Source organism: Sebastes fasciatus, chromosome 17 (assembly GCF_043250625.1).
Source record: "Sebastes fasciatus isolate fSebFas1 chromosome 17, fSebFas1.pri, whole genome shotgun sequence".
NCBI classification, from domain to species: domain Eukaryota; kingdom Metazoa; phylum Chordata; class Actinopteri; order Perciformes; family Sebastidae; genus Sebastes; species Sebastes fasciatus.
In genome coordinates, this window is record NC_133811.1 from 15006096 (window position 1) to 15025756 (window position 19661).

The following is a 19661-nucleotide window of genomic DNA, read 5'->3' on the forward strand; positions in this document are numbered from 1 at the left end:
ATGGCGGGAGGCGTAGATAAACAGCTGATTGTGTTGTAAATAAGTGTAAAGAGAAAACAGAAAGACAACGATTAGAAGCACTTCTTGTTTTTCTAGTAGGTTCCCAAAGGAGTTGGTTCCATTCTGTTTTATATACCACCAGCTATCTACAGTAGATGGCAAGTCTGACTAGCAGGCATCAAATTACCAGACCTCTAATAAGGAAATCACCTGCGGTTACAGATAATGGATGGATTATTATTAATATCATTATGACAACAATGAGTTGTATAGTGGAAATCTTGGTATGAAACTTAGTTGGTTGCCGTGCTAATATGAGTTAACATAAACAGCAGCAATGAGATAAAGCATGAAAAGCTCCTGTTAATTCTCAGTTATCAATGACGTGTTAATGACGTCATTAACAAAAGCAGATCCTATATTTACTCACGGCTTTTTTCACATTGATTTGCAGAAGGGGAGACGTTTCTCTGTGCTCACCTAAAAGGTGCTGAAAGTTTTGTTTTAAACAAACACAAGTTATGTTTACTGTCAATATTCCTCACCAAAACACATGCGACCTATGTGTAGCCTTGAGGTCCAACAAATACGTTGAGTGCATTTCCTCCCTATCATTTATACTACTATTTTAAATCAAGCAGTGTTTACATCCATGTTTAGCTTGCAGTCTTCTTCTTCCCTATCTTTGCTGGTGCATTGCAGCTTTTGGCGTGTTATCGCCACCTGGTGATCAGTGGAATAGTGTGACACCATCGGTAGGACTGTGTATCACCTGGACGCATAGAAAAACGGCTCCACAGCGCTAGAGGACTGAAACTCCACAGGGAACCTTTAAATTAAAAAAAGAATGATTTTGTGACATCACAACTGGCAGCCAATTGTGGTCCAATATGCAACTTGAAGAAGCTGATGTGGAGAATGGACTCCGATGTGGAGTGAGGTGGCTGTAGCTCAGAGCCGGTGGTCCTTTAGCTGCAAGGTTGGTGGTTTGATCCCCGTCTCCTGCTGTCTGCATATCAAAGTGTCTTTAAGTGAGACACTTAACAGCAGTCCACTGTTCCGAAAGGCTTAGGATGGGTTAAATGCAGAGGTCCAAGGTCATGTGTGTACCTACAGTATATGTACGTATATGACGAATGTAAGAGTGTTTAAGTGGGAGTCATTTTGTGTCCTGCCTTTAAAATTCTAAAATGGAAAATATCCACGAGGAGATAATGTAATTGTATGAATTTTTAACATATCATTTAACTTTTTTAGTGGCAAAAACAACTGTATATCAGACAATTCCAAACATATTATATTATGTCTTAAAGGGACTATTTGTAACTTTCAGAAATGCTTCTTAACAGCGACACCTGTGGCCGTGAAATCAACGAAAGTCAGCGTCGGGCTCGCGCTTGCTCGCTCTAAATATACCTGAACGAGCATCACTCAAAACAGTGAGGCGACACAAGTCAGCTAAAACCACAATATCACTCTATATTTCAGCTGCTTGGCAGTAATGTTAGCTGACCAGACGAAAGTTTCTCCATGAACATGATTTAGATCTGATCCTAGTGTTGGCTTTTCCTGCCTAAGTGCAGGCTGATGCAGCGGGGCTCTCCAGCGTGTCTCCCTGCTCTCTCCGCCCGCAGCCGGAGAGAGCAGAGGAGACACCGGCACCCGGTCGGTAACGAGAAGACAACGTAAATCTCTGTAGAGCTCCGTCACTTCACAAGACATAGAAAACCTCTGTTGGTCTGGAGGAGCTGCAGCAGTTATTTCTGCACAAACGTCCCCTGTACATTCACTAGATATTCTCAGAGCAAAACTAACTCTTCTGCAGTGTGTAGTGAACGCACGTTCACGTCTAGAGGTGGAGCGAGCTGAGCTGTCTGAGTGAAGGCGAGCAGGCAGAGGAGGAGGGTACAGCGGCTACACGCGAATGCGCATATGCGAGCGCGCATGTGTGACGACCCGCTACATTTATGCGCGTACAAAGTTACAAATAGTCCCTTTAAAACATATCTCCAGTAAGGTCTCCTTTAAGGTTATCTGCAGAGAATCAGCTGCAATCTAATGTTTATCACCTGATAGTGAGACTATTTGACCATAAAGTGTGAAAGAAGGATTTAATAAGCCTATATCTATGATTAGATAATCAGTTTGATAAGCGAACAATTTATGATATGATTTGTCACAAATTATTTCACCATTATAGGCCTATTAGTGATAACAACATATTTTATTCATTCAAGATATTTATTTATTTATTTATTATTTTTAGTATTTTTATTGTGTTATAAAGTTATTACAAAACAAGTGAAGACATGTGCAGGGACATATATAAAAAAGGCCAAAATATATTATACAGAGAAAGACAAATAACAAAGTACAAAAACAAAACAAAACAAAACTAAGACAATACAAGGGGATAAAAGCAGGTTGTGTGTGTGCGTGTGTGTGTGTGTGTGTGTGTGTGTGTGTGTGTGTGTGTGTGTGTGTGTGTGTGTGTGTGTGTGTGTGTGTGTGATGTGGATAATGGGTATGTGTTTGGCATTGAATGAGGCTAGATGGTCATATATGACACATATCTACTCTTAAACACATACAGACATCCTTCCCTTTATGTGTAGAGCATAGGGGGAGCAAAAACAAAACAAAAAGAAAATAAATGTGTAATATATATATATATATATATATATATATAATACAGTATATAAACATACACATATATATTAATAATATGAATAATAATAAAGATGATGATGATGGTCATGATAATAATATCAATAACAATAATAATACCAACACTTATAATAAGAAGTGAGATAAATAAATAAATAAATAAATAAGTAAATAATAACAATAATAAAGAAAAAAAAGTGTTTTAAGGTCATATATAATTATAACTGTATTTGTGTGTGTGTGTGTGTGTGTGTGTGTGTGTGTGTGTATGTGTGTGTGTGTGTGTGTGTGTGCGTGGCGTGTATGTGTGTGTGGGTGGGCAGAAATGGGGGGGGGGTGGTACCTGGTCAGACCTACAAGGGAGCCTGACAGAAGAGCAAGTATCGATTAAGATGTCATTCAAGGCATTTATAAAAGAAAAAAATATGGTAACCTGTACAAAGAGGTCACTTTAAAGTCTGTGTTGACCTTCACAGACAAACTGAGTTGTATATAATTTCTCATTATGGTGTTTGTTTGTCCAGAACTGTGTCCAAACCGCGCGCACACACACACACACATACACTATGGAGAGGCTGCCTCCTCTAACTGTGTGTGTGTGTGTGTGTGTGTCTGTGTGTGTGCAACACAACGCAGTGAGAGAAAAGGCGAGGAGGAGCTCCAGCACCTCACGCTCATCCGCGTAAACCGGGAGGCAGTTAGACGCACTTGGATTACCGGCCAGTCAACTGTCACCGCTCATAACTGCTCCACACCGGCGCGCTCCTCTACCGCGCGCACCGCCGGTCGCTTTTTAATTCATCTCATAAAAAAGGCAGCAGACACCTGGGCAGTAGCATCATTTGATTGATTTTTTATTACTATGGGCTTTTATCTCCGTGGATGCAAAAAAGAAAAAGTTTTTTTATTGACGCTGCGTTAAAAAGGAGCTGCGAGTCAGTCTCCTCCGAGGAAGGAAGGAGGGAAGGACACTGAAGCTCCTCAGCATCTGCTTCTTCTTTATCTGCTGTTTCTAAAAGCTGTTGAAGTATAGGTAAGTCACTTAACTTCTTTCAGTTCCTGCTTGTGTGGAGAATATAAAGGGGATCACATTTTCAGCTTGTCAGCTTTAAACCCAAATTTGCTTCATTTTGTGCCACATTTTTTAGGACTGATGAAGGAGAAGGAGCTCCTCTTTGCATGGGTTGACGCAATGTTAATTCATTTTCCTGTGTTTATGCTGTAAAATGATTAGTATTATGATGTAGCATGCAGAGCTTAGCTCAAGATCATCTTGAGGATGTGAGAAACTGCAGAATGTGACTCATACTCATGTGCTGTACAGTTGTCTATGATGCTCTATTTATATGACTGAAAAAAAGTCAAAGTAAAGGCATTCTGGGAAATGCAGTGATCCACAGGGGTATTTAAAATACACTGAATACCATGAATAACTGATGCAGACTGCATACTTCTTGGTGAATCAATGCAAATTTATAGAGATTTCTTCAAAACTGCGCACATAAGGCAACCAAAGAGATGTGACAGGCTGTGTTACAGATGAATCCTGCACACACTCACGACGTACACATCCACACACACACACACAAACACACACACAGGACCCTGCTTCTCATCAGAGAAATTAACAGAACAAAAATGGAGAGGCATCTGTTTTGTTCCCAGCAATAAATATCATTTTACAAGCTAATAAACACACATAAACGCGCGGCACACAATGCACAAAGGTAATAAATGTTACGCACAGATTAAAGGTCAATGCATGCAAATTTTCTGCACACTCTGTATTAATCTTAATGCCACACTTAAAGGACACTGCTTCTGTGTAGAGGGTTGAGGCTAAAGCTTATTTTTTGCTCTCAGAAAGAACTTTTGACTTTGCACAAGTTGTATTTTCACGAGCCAAGTCCACCCTGGACTTCTTCTTCTCCTCTCTGTGAGAATTTTTGACACTTCTTGAAACCACCTTCATATTGATTATATTAGCAAATTCATGGAAAAGGAAAATAAGCATTCCTTCATGGACCCACCGGCCCGCAAGCCGGAAACAAAATAAACCAAAATCATCGGCGAATGCTGCGCGCCTGCAGTTCAGCCTCCAGTTGTGGCAGAAACGGAGCAGAAAAGCTGAAGTGCCTCGGAGATGTCTGTGGCTAAATTGGGATCCTTCTTTTGGGGATTCCTTTGTGTTTATGTAACCGTGTTTGGAGTAATGGCATGTGTCGTCTGTTAGAGGCAATGGTGAGTGAGGCTGATATGAGAGCTTCTCAGCACTGATACACACATACTGTGCAATACAGACAAAGACAAGAATAGCAACAGAAAGAACAGACAGAAAGAGAGAGACGGACGGCAATGAACAGATCCATGCGGACAGGCGGGCTGAGATGTGTGTTTTGAGCCTTGCGGTGAGCCGTCTGGCTGCTTTCTGAGTCTCCGAGATAAGTTCGTCATTCATCATCCCACATGCTGTCTTGTCAGTCTGGTCGGAGACGGGTGAGCGGCCGAGCCAGCAAGTGGCAAATTTGCTCCACGTTTGAAGGGACAGGAGGTCTGAGAGGTCTGCTTGAGAGGATGAAAAGGGAAAGACATGCAGCCCTACGGAGGGACATTGTGCCTCGAGTTTAAGAAATGTGTGTGTTAGATATCTAGATATCAAAGTGTGTGATGAATGGGGGAGATGCACGCTTTGTGTTAAAGGGTTTTCGACTACAATTCTCCTGTAATTGTGAGGCCAAATACAGCATGAATGCAAACACACAGTCGTGCACGGCTCCTGTCTCCGTCCCTGTCTCACGCTCACACACAATCGTGACCCATCACTCAACCAGCCGACTGCCCACCGCTTGTTCTTATCCCTCAATTTTAATCAAGCTAACGCTCCATGTTTTATTCATAGGTACATGCAATGACCCCACATGTCACCCGTAATCGTCGTGTTCAAGAATCGATTTACTCCTTTAGGACTAACAGTGATATTTATCCTGCTGTGAAAATCAGAAGAATCCTGTGAATTAACATGATTGTGGTCCAGAGTTGCCAGTGTGGAAAAGCCCTCTCCTCTGACCCCCTCCAGCTGTCTTAAGCTCGCCGGATGATGCGGACAATTTCGCCGTCATGGAATTAACTACTTACATTGGCTGTGTTGCAAACCTTGAGAGGGGAGAAACTGCATAATTTGGACTTAACGCTGAAATGTCACACATTAGAGTTCCCATGCTGGCAGCCCCATACATCAGACCCAGACAGATCCAAAGAGGTGGTTTAACCTTTTCCATGACATAATAAATGGGAGTGTGTTGCCAGAGCCAGAGGTCAGGCTTCATCTCATGCTACCATATAGCAGCAGCACAGCTGTGTGTGTAAAAAAAATGATAAAGACATTTAAACAAGTAGCGAAACACTGGAGTTGACTTAGCTGAAACTATTGAGCAAGCAAGAGGTTATGGGGAACCATTAAAGTTAAGTGTTGCAATATGTGCAGCACAGCTGAATCCGTTCTGCACGACTCTGTCCATCTTTCACATTCGGCATGAGTCAGATGTGAACTTTATTCAGGCAAACGCTCTCGTTTGCGATTTTCCGTGAAGACAAGGGGATCTGCTGTCGTAAAATTCAATTTAACAGTCATCTGTTGCAGTTATCTCTGCCCCTGTTTAAGCTGTTTGGTATAGCAAGCACAGGCTGGATGAGCAGTTTTAGAGTTATAGAAGCTTGCATTTGATTTGTGGAAAGAGATGCAAATGACTCAGAAAATGACTTTTCCATGTTTTTTATGCAGTGATACATCTCCTGTAAATAGTGCTGCATCTACAGCACTTCATAGTATCAATAGGTGGTGCTAGAATAGAGTGAATGGCTTATAGGAAACACAGGTCTACACAACAGAGACGGCATGAGTAGTGTGCGTGTGTTTGACAAACAGATACATTTCTGATGTTTTAACATTTTCATAAAAATGTCTTTGTGTCTCCTCTGACATGTGATATCTTCCCCTCCTCTAATACCTGAATTAAATTGGCAGCACCGCTACTCAACACTCAACTACAGCTGCACAGCTAATGGCAATACGTGCTCCTGTACTTCCTTTATCGATCGAACGCTCCCCGTCTGAAATCACAGGCGTTTGTTAGCAGGGCCGAGAAACGTGCGGTCCCACATCACACTTTTATTATTCCCGCCGCGACCATCTCAAATGTCTACCCTTACGGTCATAAAAATCACATTATAGGTTTTTTGAAAACTAAAAAGCAATTTGTCGAAAAGGGTAAACAAGATTTTTTTGCTGGGATTATTATAACTTAATGGACTTTTGCTGTTTGAAATGATGAGGTGGCTCATTTTAAAGTCTGTGAAAGACTGATTAACGCCTCCTTACAGCTGTTCAATTGGGCTTTTAATGCAAATCCAATTCTTCAGAATGGTTTCTCAACAGGCTGAGAAAGCTGTTCAGCAACCCAAAATCGTCTATTTAGGCTTCCTTTAACAAGTGACTCCTTGCAAACAACAATGAACAGTTACTTTGTTAAATGTTTAACGGTGATAGTGAACTCATTTGCTTTAGAAATGACTAAATTTCATTGAGTATGAAAACGGGTGCATCATGGCAGCAGCCGGGTGTCATTGCAAGTTCCTCTGTGTACAGTATAAGATCATCAATATCCTTATACTTTAAAACAAAACATCTTTGAGACAGCCATTAAACGGCTACGTGCCGTTTATCCTTCTGGATGACTCTGACAGCAGATTGAACAAACACGTCTGTGTAAAGGATCCAATCAGCATGCAAATGTCCATATGCTTCTATTTTCTGCTGTGTCTGCTGCAAATGACACACACTTTATCTCACTGGTATTTGCTGTTCATTCTGTTCTTTTTTGCTTTTATTGTCCTTTCCTTCAATATGTACTCTGCTCCTTTGTGTGTGGGTGCTCACATTTGTACTTCCGAACGATCTCATTTCATCTTCCTGTCTCATTTCTTTGTTCTTTTTTTTACATTTGGCTTGTGTTTCTGACTAATACAACAGCCTGTCATCTCCTATTTGATTTCGCTTTCTCTGCCTCTGTTTGTCTTCTCATCTCTTCATCTCTGTCCTCTCTGGTTGTCCTTCAACTTTGTCCTTCACAGTTGATTGCATTCTCAGTCTTTTTTTTTACCCATTTCTCTTTTTTCCCTCTCTTCCTTCCTCACACTTTTGCTCTAAATCTTTTCACCTGCTCCCTCCCGTGTTTGGTTGGACAACACATCCTTGGGGTTTTCCGTTCCAGAGTGTCAACCCCTGATAGCTTTCTGTCGCTTGGGGAGACACACAGTGACAGAGTGCACATAATCCGGAGTCACTGACACAGATGGCTTGTCTTGAAAAGATCTAGATTTTTTTTCTTCCCAGCATTTCAAGTTGGTCTGGTTAAAAATTCGAGATCCTAAATTTTAGAACAACAAAAAAGAGGATTGAACCTTTCATAATGTCCTTAATCTCCATTGTTCCTTTTCTGTCTGTGTTCACCTCAGATCTTCCTCGCTGTTTACCAGCCAGCCATCTAGATTATCACTCCAGATATGCACCTGCTCTTGTGTTTTTCATAAACACTGACATTTAGGGTGACGCACTGGAATATTCTTGGCTCTGATTCTCCGGATTTGACGCTCTCACGCTTAAGCAGACATTGTCTGCATACGTGCATGCCTGCAATCTGTCAAGACGCTGGCATAGATAGTGATCTTTTTATTAATGACATGAGTGACTTAACATGTGAAAGAAAACATGAAAAGGTCATCAAGATCTTTGACACTTCTGTATGCTAAACAGGAAGCTGGAGCTGCATATTTTCATAGACAGTAGTGGACGTAGTCACCGTGACCCATTGGTTTGTGGACAGCCGTTTTGAATCCTCAAGTTCAGCATTTTGGCCTTCAACATCTTGGTATTTGGCCGTCATCATCTTGTTTTTTTTGCAACCAGAAGTGACATGAGAGGGTGGAGCTAAGACATTTTTAGGTGACCAAAAAGGTTAGAATTAACTTTCATGAACTGAAAACACACTGTGAAAGAGTTAAAGTTGTAAGACGAAAACACAGACAACTCCCAGACTGGACAACGCCGTGGTAGCAACCTGTCAATCACAAGGTAGCCACGCCCTAAAGCATCCCCTGCTTTATTGTCTATTTGACTCTAAATGGGACCATAATTTACTAAATGAACATCATGCTGTATTGAAGAAGACTTGAAACTAAAAACTAATGTTTACAATGTTTACTGAGGTAATAAATCAAGTGAGAAGTTGGGTCTTTTTCTCATAGACTTCTATACAATCAGACTTCTTTTTGCAACCAGAGGAGTCGCCCCCTGCTGGCTGTTAGAAAGAATACAAGTTTAAAGCACTTCCGCATTGGCTTCACTTCTCAGACCCCGGAGTTGTCCACAGCATATTTAGCTTAGCTTAGCATAAAGACTAGTGTCTAGCAGTTATTTCTTGGCTGTGAGCAAGAAATAGCTTGCTGTTTTTACACTTCCATATAAGATATAACATGTTAATTAGTGAGCTCTAGAGGTGCTTTAGGCAGATTCTAACACTAAATGATTCAGAGATGCTTTTGAGGCTCAGAGAAACATCTAGGGAGAGCATTAAGGACACACCAGGCCTCCAGAAGACCCCTGCTGTTCAACATGGAAGCCTCTCTCTCAGGGGGACTGTAGGCAAAGCCCAGTGTGGTTGGCAGTAATTAATCTAGCCAACCTTTTTCCCTCTCTGTGTGTGTGCTGTTAGACATTGGTAATTCTGACGTATTACAATATCCCTAGACTACTAGACCACTCATTGATTTTTCTTGCCGTTCAGCTTGTTTTTTCATCCTCATTTCGGCTCGCACTTCAAGCCTCTCTGTGACTCACAGGGGCGGCTGTAATACCGGTCGTAATCGCCTCCTATTAAGGTTTCCTGTGATTGATCGGTGGCACCCAGGGAGAACCGTTACGCTGACTTTGGAAGCTGTAGCCAATGATTTTCTCCACTTTCAAACACATTCACTTTTCTTTTTTGCCGGTCTCTCCATTAGACAGTTTTCTCTGGAAAACACTTCTTTTGGAGGTTGCACTTTCAAGTTGGATGTGACCTTGACACTGTTGGAAAAAGCACCAAAATGTTGGAAACTATTTATTTCCAGGCCATTTTGTCATCACACAAGCGTTTTTTTCACAAACATGCTCTCTGCATAATGTCTGTGAAACTTCAAACGCTGCTTTTTTCGTTACAGCCTCAGCAATGATGTCTTGGTTATTATTACACACTGGCGCCCTCTCCTTCTCCTTGATACTGGATTTTTCCTAAATGTTATGAGAAAAAAAACCTGTACAGATCTGACATCCACAAACTCCATAGTGAGGTATTGAAATACAACTCTTGCCGTTTGCTATTAAAGAGGACCTATTATGCTTATTTTCAGGTGCATACTTGTGTTTTGGGTTTCTAGAACATGTTTAACTACTTTAACGTTGAAAAAATGCTTTATTTTTCGTCACCCGCTGTGCTGCAGCACCTCTTTTCATCTTCTGTCTGAGCTCTAACTAGCTTTGTTTGAAGACGTGCCAATAGCTGCAAAAGGCAGGTATTATGCAAATGTGTTACTTAGTGACATCACCATGTTACGGAAGAAAAGGCAGGTTTCAGGCAGTTCAGGAGCAGTGTTTCTGTCGGGGAGAGTAACTTCCACCGTTGTGAACTTTGGGCTTTGTAACTTTGCAGACTTTTTACATGCACAAAAAAACTACATAACACACTAAAGGAAAGGGCACAAAAGCATAATAGGTCCTCTTTAAGGACCCCGCTTGCATGGCGAACATGCCCTTCGCTGTTACAGTAAGAGTGAGTCAGAGCAGCGGAGAGGCCCGGGCGGACTCTTTCATAGGGCCTGAGAGGGATTCAGGGGCTTCAGGATGAGGCTTCAGGGGCTTGTTGTGCAAAGAGAGAGTGATTTGCAGCACAACCACTCTGTTCCTGAAAAGCTCTCTGCTCACAGCTTTTTCTCCTTTGTCAGTGGCTTCTTTTATCCTGTTTCTCCATTCCTTTCATGTCGCTCCTAATGTTAATTGAATGTTTATTTCAGTTTCTTTAAATTTTTACCCTCTTGTGACAATATTAAAGCTGCTACTTTAGTTTTCCTTTGCATGTTTGTGATAACAGCACCCATCCCTCTCACTGTTTACAGCTTGTAGCAGCCAGACGCATCCCACTCCCCGACCCAACAGAGCGTACGAGGAACACTGTGCCCAGAAGGGAATTGTAGTTAATGCCTTTCGGCTGAAGTCCAGCAACAAAATACTTCTTTAATTGCTTTCCCATAGCCCTCAGCGGCAGTGTGCTTCCTACTCCAATTGCCTATCGATGCAAGTGGGAGTTAGCATTGTATTGTCGGACAAAAGCAGCATCCTAATGGGGTCTGTTTTGTATGCAGATATCCATCTTTGCAGACAAGTTTTTTTGTGATGATTTATCAGTGATTTTATCTTCTTTTTTTTTTTACCTTCAATGGAATATTTACACTTCTACGAGCAGGAAAAGAAAACCCAACCTTCAGCCTCCAGTTCGATAAAGGATGTTTATGTGGCTGCATGTTTGTGGATACGTTTTTGCCGGCTGCCTTCATTTCTCTCGTTTTTTTCTGCCCGATCGGCTCAGTGACTGATATGAGATTTAAATTCTTTTGAAAAACATATTTAATGTGGAAAGAAGAGCAAAGGTTGAGAGGGGGAGAAAGGGTTCTCCCTCACAGCGATAATTGAAAGCATACTGTGGAAAAATTTGCACATTTATTTATTTTTTCATTTTCCTTGGAGTTGATACAGCGAGGTTATCTTTATGATGTGAGTTATGATGTGCAGATGGAGAGGAGGGGGATGGAGTAAGTCACCTAGATGACAGTGCAGGCCTCGGCTCTCAGCCCATCTGTCACCGTCTTTTCTTCCTTCTGAATCGGCTCCTAAGATCTTCAGGGGGATGTGTTCCTGTTCATGCAAATTCAAAATGGTCTGAAATTTGATTTTGAAAGACACATACACACATATGATACATGAAAGTGACTTTATAGAAAAAAAAAAGTTGAGAAATCAGACCTTATACTTGAGAAAGTTATCTTTGACTAATTGGAACCACATTTAAATTCACAAAAATAACAAATGATTTTGAAAATAAGTATTGAGTTTAGGGCATTCATTTTTCAGCTATATCACACTATAAATATGTGTATCATGTCTTAGGACAACAATAAAAAGTACTTATTGTGACTTCTCTTATAGGGCTTTAATGGTATTTCTTCACCCTTATGCATGTCATAAAATGTGTTTGTATACATCTGTGTCTGACTGTATAACACAGTCTCGACCCAGTTGTGTTATTTAGCTTTATTAAGATCTATTAATGTGCTGTCCTCTCTGAAATCTCTGCTGTTAGAGTTTTATAAAGATTTATAAACATCTGCCTTTAGTTAAGGGAACCATGATATATCTCCTATGACAGTAAAATAATTTACAAAAACTTGTTTTAATTAATTACAGCGTACTGGAGAGGTTTTAAATGTAACCCCAATAACTGTGAGTTAATATAATTAATTAGATATTGGTTATTAAGAGAGCAGTTCAATTTGCGGTTCAATTGACAATTAATATATTAAAAAAAAAACTGGAATTGTTAAACTAATTATATGATAATTAAAATAATAATAATTAAATAATAAATCAATTATAAGTCATATAAATCATAACTAATTACAAGTCAGTAATGTATAATTTAGTGTACAGTAAATTCTGTAAGCTAAATTGCTGATATGATATAATTATTCTAATAATAATAATAAGCTATAATAATAACAATAATTATGACAAATATTAATAATAAATGCATACCTCATAAGACACTTCAAAATCACAGCAGATGCGCATAGTTTGTGTCACAAAAGGAATATTTTAATTAAAATATGTATTATGCATTAGAAACACACACACACAAAAAAAATCCCATTTAATTTTTATAAAGATTGTATTTTTTTCAGCATATTGCATCTTCCATGAATGCACATTTGAGAAAAAAAAGTCTTAATCATTCAAAGTCTTTAAGATAGATTAGGAAAGGTAGTTAAGTTTATGCCCAAACATTTGTCTTTGTAATTAACAATTAACATGTTCTAAATCACTGTTTAATACGTATCTGCCAAATGAAAATTAATTATAATGACTTAAAAGAACTTGTAGCCTATTTCAAGGAAAAGAAATACAGCTATATACAGTACAAAGCAAAAGATAATTTAAATTCATATGTTGCCAATTATTCAGTTGTCACGTAATCAGTTAATTACTAAATTAATGATTAGGTACATATTCAGTGCAGTGTGGTGGTGGAAGCACTTTGTATGAGCACGTCTTCATGTTAAAAGTTAATTTTGATAGTTCTAATGGACTGTTATGAAGCTGGCTGTGATAGAGATGGTGCAGAACACCAGGCGCATCAGTGAACATCTATCCACTGATTAGTTAATAGTGGGGCAATTTTCAGTGTACTTTGCTGGCCAGACTCTTCCTGGGCTCTAAATGGTTGCCATGAGCATGGCACAGATAATGGTAATGGTATCAGACAGAGAGGAAATGGGAGACTCTTTTCACCTCTGTGAATATACGTGACCATTTGTGTGTGTGTGTGTGTGTGTGTGTGTGTGTGTGTGTTGATACAGGAGCATGTGTGGATTGGCGTGAAGCCAGCAGCACACATTTCCTCTCTTCTCCACATGTTCAAGAGAATACCTTCAGACACCGCTGATAAGAACTTGTGTCGTGACGAACCACTTTGAACTCATCAACCCAATGATTGCACAGGCAGATCAAGCATTAAATTAAACAGACCCCCTTCTACTTTATTCCAGTAGTCTTGGATAGAACATTCAAAGAGAGAGTATTGAAACCGAGCCTGCAATAAAGACTGATTATCTCGTTTGGAGTTATTTTTAGAGCAGTGATGTCAAGCCAGTCTGAGCAAACGTTTTAATTAATTATCTTCGCATGATATTGCATGACAATGACTTCTGATGAGGTATCTGTGCTTCTGTTTTTCCAAACAGTCCTCATCACTTTGAAGAAATAATACTCTTTAAGTCTTTGGCTGATGTGTGCCTGACAAAGCAACATGATTGATATATTTGGATTGTAGCAGACATGCCTGCACGTACTCAAACACGGGTCTTCTCTCTTTCACCATTACAGAAATCTGAAGAGTCAAAAGCCTTGCATGTATTGTAGACAGTGGTAGAAAGTAATTAAATCAATTTATTTAAGTACTGTACAATTTTACTTGAGTATTTCCATTTGCTGCTACTTTATACTTCTACTCCACTACATCTCAGAGGCAAATATTGCACTTTATACTCGACTACATTTATTTTATAACTTAAGTTTCTTTGCAGATTCAGACTAATAATACAAAATAATATCAACAAATCAAATTATAATTTATGAATTATGTATTAAATATGATAAAGATACAGTAGGTCTTCATTGATCGCTTGGTGAAATTCACAAGCTACCCGGCAGTGTATATAGCCTAATAAAAATAATTATAATTCAATAATATAATATGCATTGTAGGCTATATTATGCATAATGAGTACTTTTGCTTTTGGTAGCCTACTTTAAGTTTATTTTGATGTTAATACTTTTGCACTGTTGTACTATTTATACACTATGGTATTAATACTTTTACTAAGTAAAAGATCTGAGTACTTCTTCCACTACTGATTGGAGGTGGGCTACCACACCACCGTCAAAGTTTTATATTATGTGATTTGTTTTGTTTTTTTAAGTTTGGGGTCTAGTATTTGCTGTGACTACAAATGTAAGATTGTAAGAAATTATTCTTTTCCATTAAATTTAAATGAATAGTTTGACATTTTGGAAAATACGCTTATTTGGCTCTGACCAAAGTACAAAAACAGAAGTGCAAAAAAGAGTTTGTGCAGAAATAACTGTTGCAGCTCCTCCAGACCAACACAGGTTTTCTGTGTCTTCTGAAGTGACGGGGCTCCGCAGCGAGAAACTTTATCGTCTCCGACCGGGTGCCGGTGTCTTCCCTGTTTCCTCCGGCCGCGGTCGGGAGGCTGAACCAGGAAAAGCCAACACTAGGGTCAGCAGTGATTCATGGAGAGACATTCGTCCGGTCAGCTAACATTACTGCCAAGAGGGTGAACTATAGAGTGATATTGTGGTTTTAGCTGACGTGTGTCGCCTCACTGTTTTGAGCGATGCTCGTTCATGTCTATTTAGAGCGAGCACAAGCGTGAGCCCGACGCTGACTTTCGTTGACTTAACGACCACAGGTGTCGCTGTTAACAAGCATTTCTGATTCTTACAAACAGTCCCTTTAACATATATCTTCTTATCTCAAATCTGGCAAGGAAGTGAAGAATCATGTTTCCCAAAATGTCTTTACTCAAAATAGCCTATAATACTGGTCTTTTCCCATCTGCAGTAGCTAGTTTAGTCCAGCAGGTGTGGCGCTGTAGAGAGAAAACCACAACAGCGCTAGAGGGAGTAGAATAAGTCAGCAGAACGGTAGCCAGCTAGCTAAAAGCAGAGAGGAAACGAAACCACACAGAGTAGAAGGTATAAACACAACTTAAACGTTAGTTTGAAGGTTCTTCTGAATGAAACCCGTCCCAAAATGGGTTACATGGAGTAACTAGTTGAAGTTCTGCCAGTTTTAGTTTTTTCCATTCTCAGCAATGCTAGTCATTGCTATGTATGGGATGCTAGTGTCTCCATAGAGACGGAGCGCATTTAAGTCCCGCCCACACCGGAAGGGGAAAACGATTCATCGCTCTTGACCTTTGTATTGCGTGAAAGTGTCTCCTTGTCACTTTTCGTCTGCTAGCAGACAACAGACAGATGCATAAAAGCTGCTGTGTGATGGGATGCACAGAGTAAAGGACCCAGAACTAAGCTGCTGAACCGAAAAACTGAGGATAGATGTCCCTTGGCCTCACTCCTTGCTGCTGGGAGACTACTTTGCTGGGAGGAGAGCGGACGCCAGCTCCGGAGACGGACCGTTGAGGCTGTGGTAACTGAAATTCAGCCAGCACAAACTCTTGCACCTCCGTCTCCAGAGCGGCCGTTCGCTCTCGTCCAAAGTAAAGTAGTCTCTCAGCGGCCAGCAGAACGAACCATGCAGACCCAACACTGCCGCTGGCCACCAGCCCACTGTTCCGCTCATTTTATGTAACCAGTGTAGCATGAAAGCATGGTGGAATTAGCAAACTAAGCTAATTTCCAGGCAACAGAAAGGAGAGAACTAGGCTAGTGGGAAGACCCCCAAAAGTGCTTTAGTTTTCGAGATACCCCTACCGGAGGTAGAACAAAGCACAACAATGATTTTCATATTCTCTTAGGTCTCCCACATATGAAATGGATTCTTGTATAAAAATATTTTACTGCAAAAGTGGTTAAATTGACAGATATTGTGACATAACCCATAAATAAAAAAAGCGCGAAATGAAGCCAAGTCGAATGGGAGATGGTACACCAAAACTAATGTAATTTCATAATGCTAACTCTGATTGATCCCAAATTTGGTGTGATAGTGGCCAATGAGTTCCTCTATATGTGTAAAGAAACAGAATGTGAATATATTGCTGTATTAAGGAAATACAGCACTACAAACACATAAGTACAATAAGCGGAAATATCAAATTTGAAGGTCTATGATGAATGTATTCATTTACTTTTATGTAGCTTTGGCTGGGATTGTCCCAGAAACACCAATCCGGGTTTGCTGGAATGGTATGGTTGTGCTGAATCCAGCAATATATGATATGTGACTGTAGCAGGTATGGTCAATAATCTATATTAAGAAATGTATGACGTGTTCCAAGCATGAAATGGGGGTTAAAGGGGTGGATATATTGAATATTATATTTTTATGAAACAATGTATAAATTGTCTGTCCCCTTGAAATAATTGATACACCATCTTCTACAAAGATATTGTCATTATAAAGCATATACTTTGAGCTTGCCTGTCAGAGGGTAATCAAGTTCAATTGATTTGATGCTCTACTATTTGATCAACTATAAACGACTCAGCACTTTCAAATGCTAATTGGACCCATCATCTATCACCACAATCTTCATGGATATCTTCTTAAAATGTCCAAGGTAAGTCTTTAAAAACATTATATTAAGTCAGGGTGGAGTTGTTGGCTTTACATTACGAAAGGCAGCTCTCACAAGATGGCTAATGACAAGACATGTAACCACAGCATATGTTGTTGCCATGAAAGACCTTTGTGACCCTGATGAGAAGAGTTCAAAAGCCCATAAGGAACATGGAGCATCCAGAATGGACAGAGATGAGAGAGATGTACAAAAGATAATGGCAACTGTGGAGGAGATGCAGAACCCTTTCGACCTTGATAGCATTCCAGAAGAATTGATTAACATTGTCACAGGTCAGGTTGCTTCTGAGAATGTTGCAAAAGAGCTTTCATGTTTCCTTCAAGATGGGGCAAAGCAAAACACAGCCTTTATTGAAGAACGCCTGGCAAAATCCACAAGATCAAGGAGCTTTTGGGACCCTGAAAAAAGAAAACACTGTGCAACTTTCATAGACATGAAAAAGTCATTTGAGGTCAGCACACGAAAGGTTCATATGGACTCAGATGTGCTCTTCCGAAGGCTTCTGGCTGTTTCCAGGCAGAGGGTGGTGTCGATGGAAACTGTGATGTCTCATGAACTTGCTGCTGTCCCCCCGTCTTTGTTTAATGATGATGGAAGCTTGAGGAAAACAACAAAGGCCGACTTTGCTAAGGCAATTGAGTCTGTAGTTGAGGAGATACAGCAGCTACAGAATTCAGAGGAACCATCTGCGTACATCATTGATGTCATGGCTCTTCTGCAGGGTCTCCACGACTCAGACTTTGAGACATTCAATGACCTAGGTGAAAGCATCTGGAGGAGGATTGCAGCCTTAACAAGAAAGGATGGCTTCAACTGTGTGGCTATGATCTTTGACAGATACGACCATTCCCCATCAATAAAAGACCTTGAAAGGAATCGAAGAGGCACAGTTCAAGTCAAGAGACCTACATACGTCATCATAGGAAAAGCAAAAGTTCCTAACTATAGAAAATACCTCAAGTGCAGTGCGAACAAAGCTGCACTATGCAGCTTTGTCAGCAACTACATAGTGGATACAGCACAACAGAGCATCTCATCAGAGAAGACTATTATTTTGGCAGGAGGCTTTGAAAATGGTGAGGAGGTCAAGATGGTCAGCCAGTCAGGGGTGGAAAACTTGGTAGACCTATACAGTAACCAGGAGGAGGCTGATACAAGATTGGTGTTACATGCAATACACCTTGCACAGTCACATTCTCATCTAATCATCAAATGTGATGACACAGATGTACTTGTTTTGCTTGTCTACTATGCAAGCAAAGGGATGTTTGCTTCATCTACTGTCTACATGCACTCTGGACATGGCCCAAGGGAAAGATTTGTCCCAATCTGTGCTATTTCACAGAAACTTGGAGCTCAATTCTGTGAATGTCTACCTGCATGCCATGCCCTCACAGGCTGTGACACCACAAGTAGCTTGTATAGGAAAGGGAAGACAACAGCTTTTACTAAGCTGAAGACCCACCTTGCTGATTTACAAGAAATGACAAACTTTGGATTATCTGACAGCTTGGAGGAAGCTTTGCCTGTGGCAAGAAAATATGCCCTCCATCTGTATGGACAAAAGAGAAAAGATAACGGGTGTCCATGCACTAGCCTTGATGAGCTAAGATACATTTTGGCATCCACAACCAATACATCAGTGGCACAACTCCCCCCAACTGAAGATGCTTTCAAGCAACATGTTTTGAGAGCAATGTATCAGACAGCAGTGTGGCGTCACAGCCATCTTCCAAAGGCACTTCTCTGGAATCCCATTGGAAAAGGCTGGACTATCAGAGAGGACGGATCCATTGAGGCCACAATGTTCCAGAAACCAGCTGCTCCACAAGAACTCAGAAACATTACACACATGTACTGCAATGATGGGACCTGCAGTGACCACAGAAAATGCCAGTGCCTTTCAGTGGGATTGACGTGCACTGAGTTTTGCTCATGCCCTTTTCCTGATTGCCCAAACGTGCCACATTTTGTCACCGGGGACAATGTGGATGGGTAACATGCTCCATTCAAAAGATGGAAAAAGCAAGACAAAAATAAATCGGGGAACATGTGTTTCTATGGGTGTAATATTTTCATAATTAAAGTGGCAGTAGGCAGAACGTTTTTGGCATCATTGGGCAAAACAACCTGTCAGCATATTGTAATTCAAGTGTTCTAAGAGAAAACTAGACTTCTGTTCCTCCTCATGGCTCTGTTTTCAGGCTTTAAAAAATCCAGCCTGTGACAGGAGACCTTGACCAATCACAGGTTATTTCAGAGAGAACGTTCCGATTGACTGTTTATTCAACGGAGGCAGCTGTCAATCACTCACAAACTGCGATCAAACTGTAAATTAAGCAGGATTGATCAAATATGAATTAATATTCTGTTACTGTAATGCCTATTTCTCTCCTCAAATGTTGTCAGAATCATCTTGTAGTGTACTGTTTAGCTGTAAAATGAGAAATTTTGCTCCGGCTGGTGGGCGGTGCTTGGTATTTCCTCAACTGATCTCAACATGGCTGCCGGGTCACAAACTTTCTCATTTTACAGCTGGTACACTACAAGATGATTCTGAAAACATTTCAGGAGAGAAATAGGCATTACAGTAACAGAATATTGATTCATATTTGATCAGCGCTGCCTAGTCAGACCGTTTGATCGGAGTTGGTGAATGATTGACAGCTGCTCAGAGACGGCAGGCTCCAGCTCTGCTCTGATTGGTTGTTTTCCCCCGGTGTGTGAAATCTTGCAGATGCCGTTAGGAGCACCGGAGGACACAGGTACTTATTATTTTTTTC

At 40.5% G+C, this 19661-nt stretch overlaps 1 protein-coding gene across 3 annotated transcripts in view; it reads left to right on the forward strand.

Moving 5' to 3' along the window:
- The first annotated feature begins 3307 nt into the window (after positions 1-3307).
- The window catches only part of calcr (calcitonin receptor), a 70186-nt gene continuing 53832 nt past the window's right edge, over positions 3308-19661 (forward strand). Inside the window, exons 1-2 of one of the 3 annotated variants that reach the window (XM_074614022.1) lie at positions 3308-3700; positions 10876-10941. The gene's annotated coding sequence lies outside the window, so the exon portion shown is untranslated. The remainder of the gene's footprint in view (positions 3701-10875; positions 10942-19661) is intronic. The other 2 variants (XM_074614020.1, XM_074614021.1) reach the window with 2 other exon arrangements.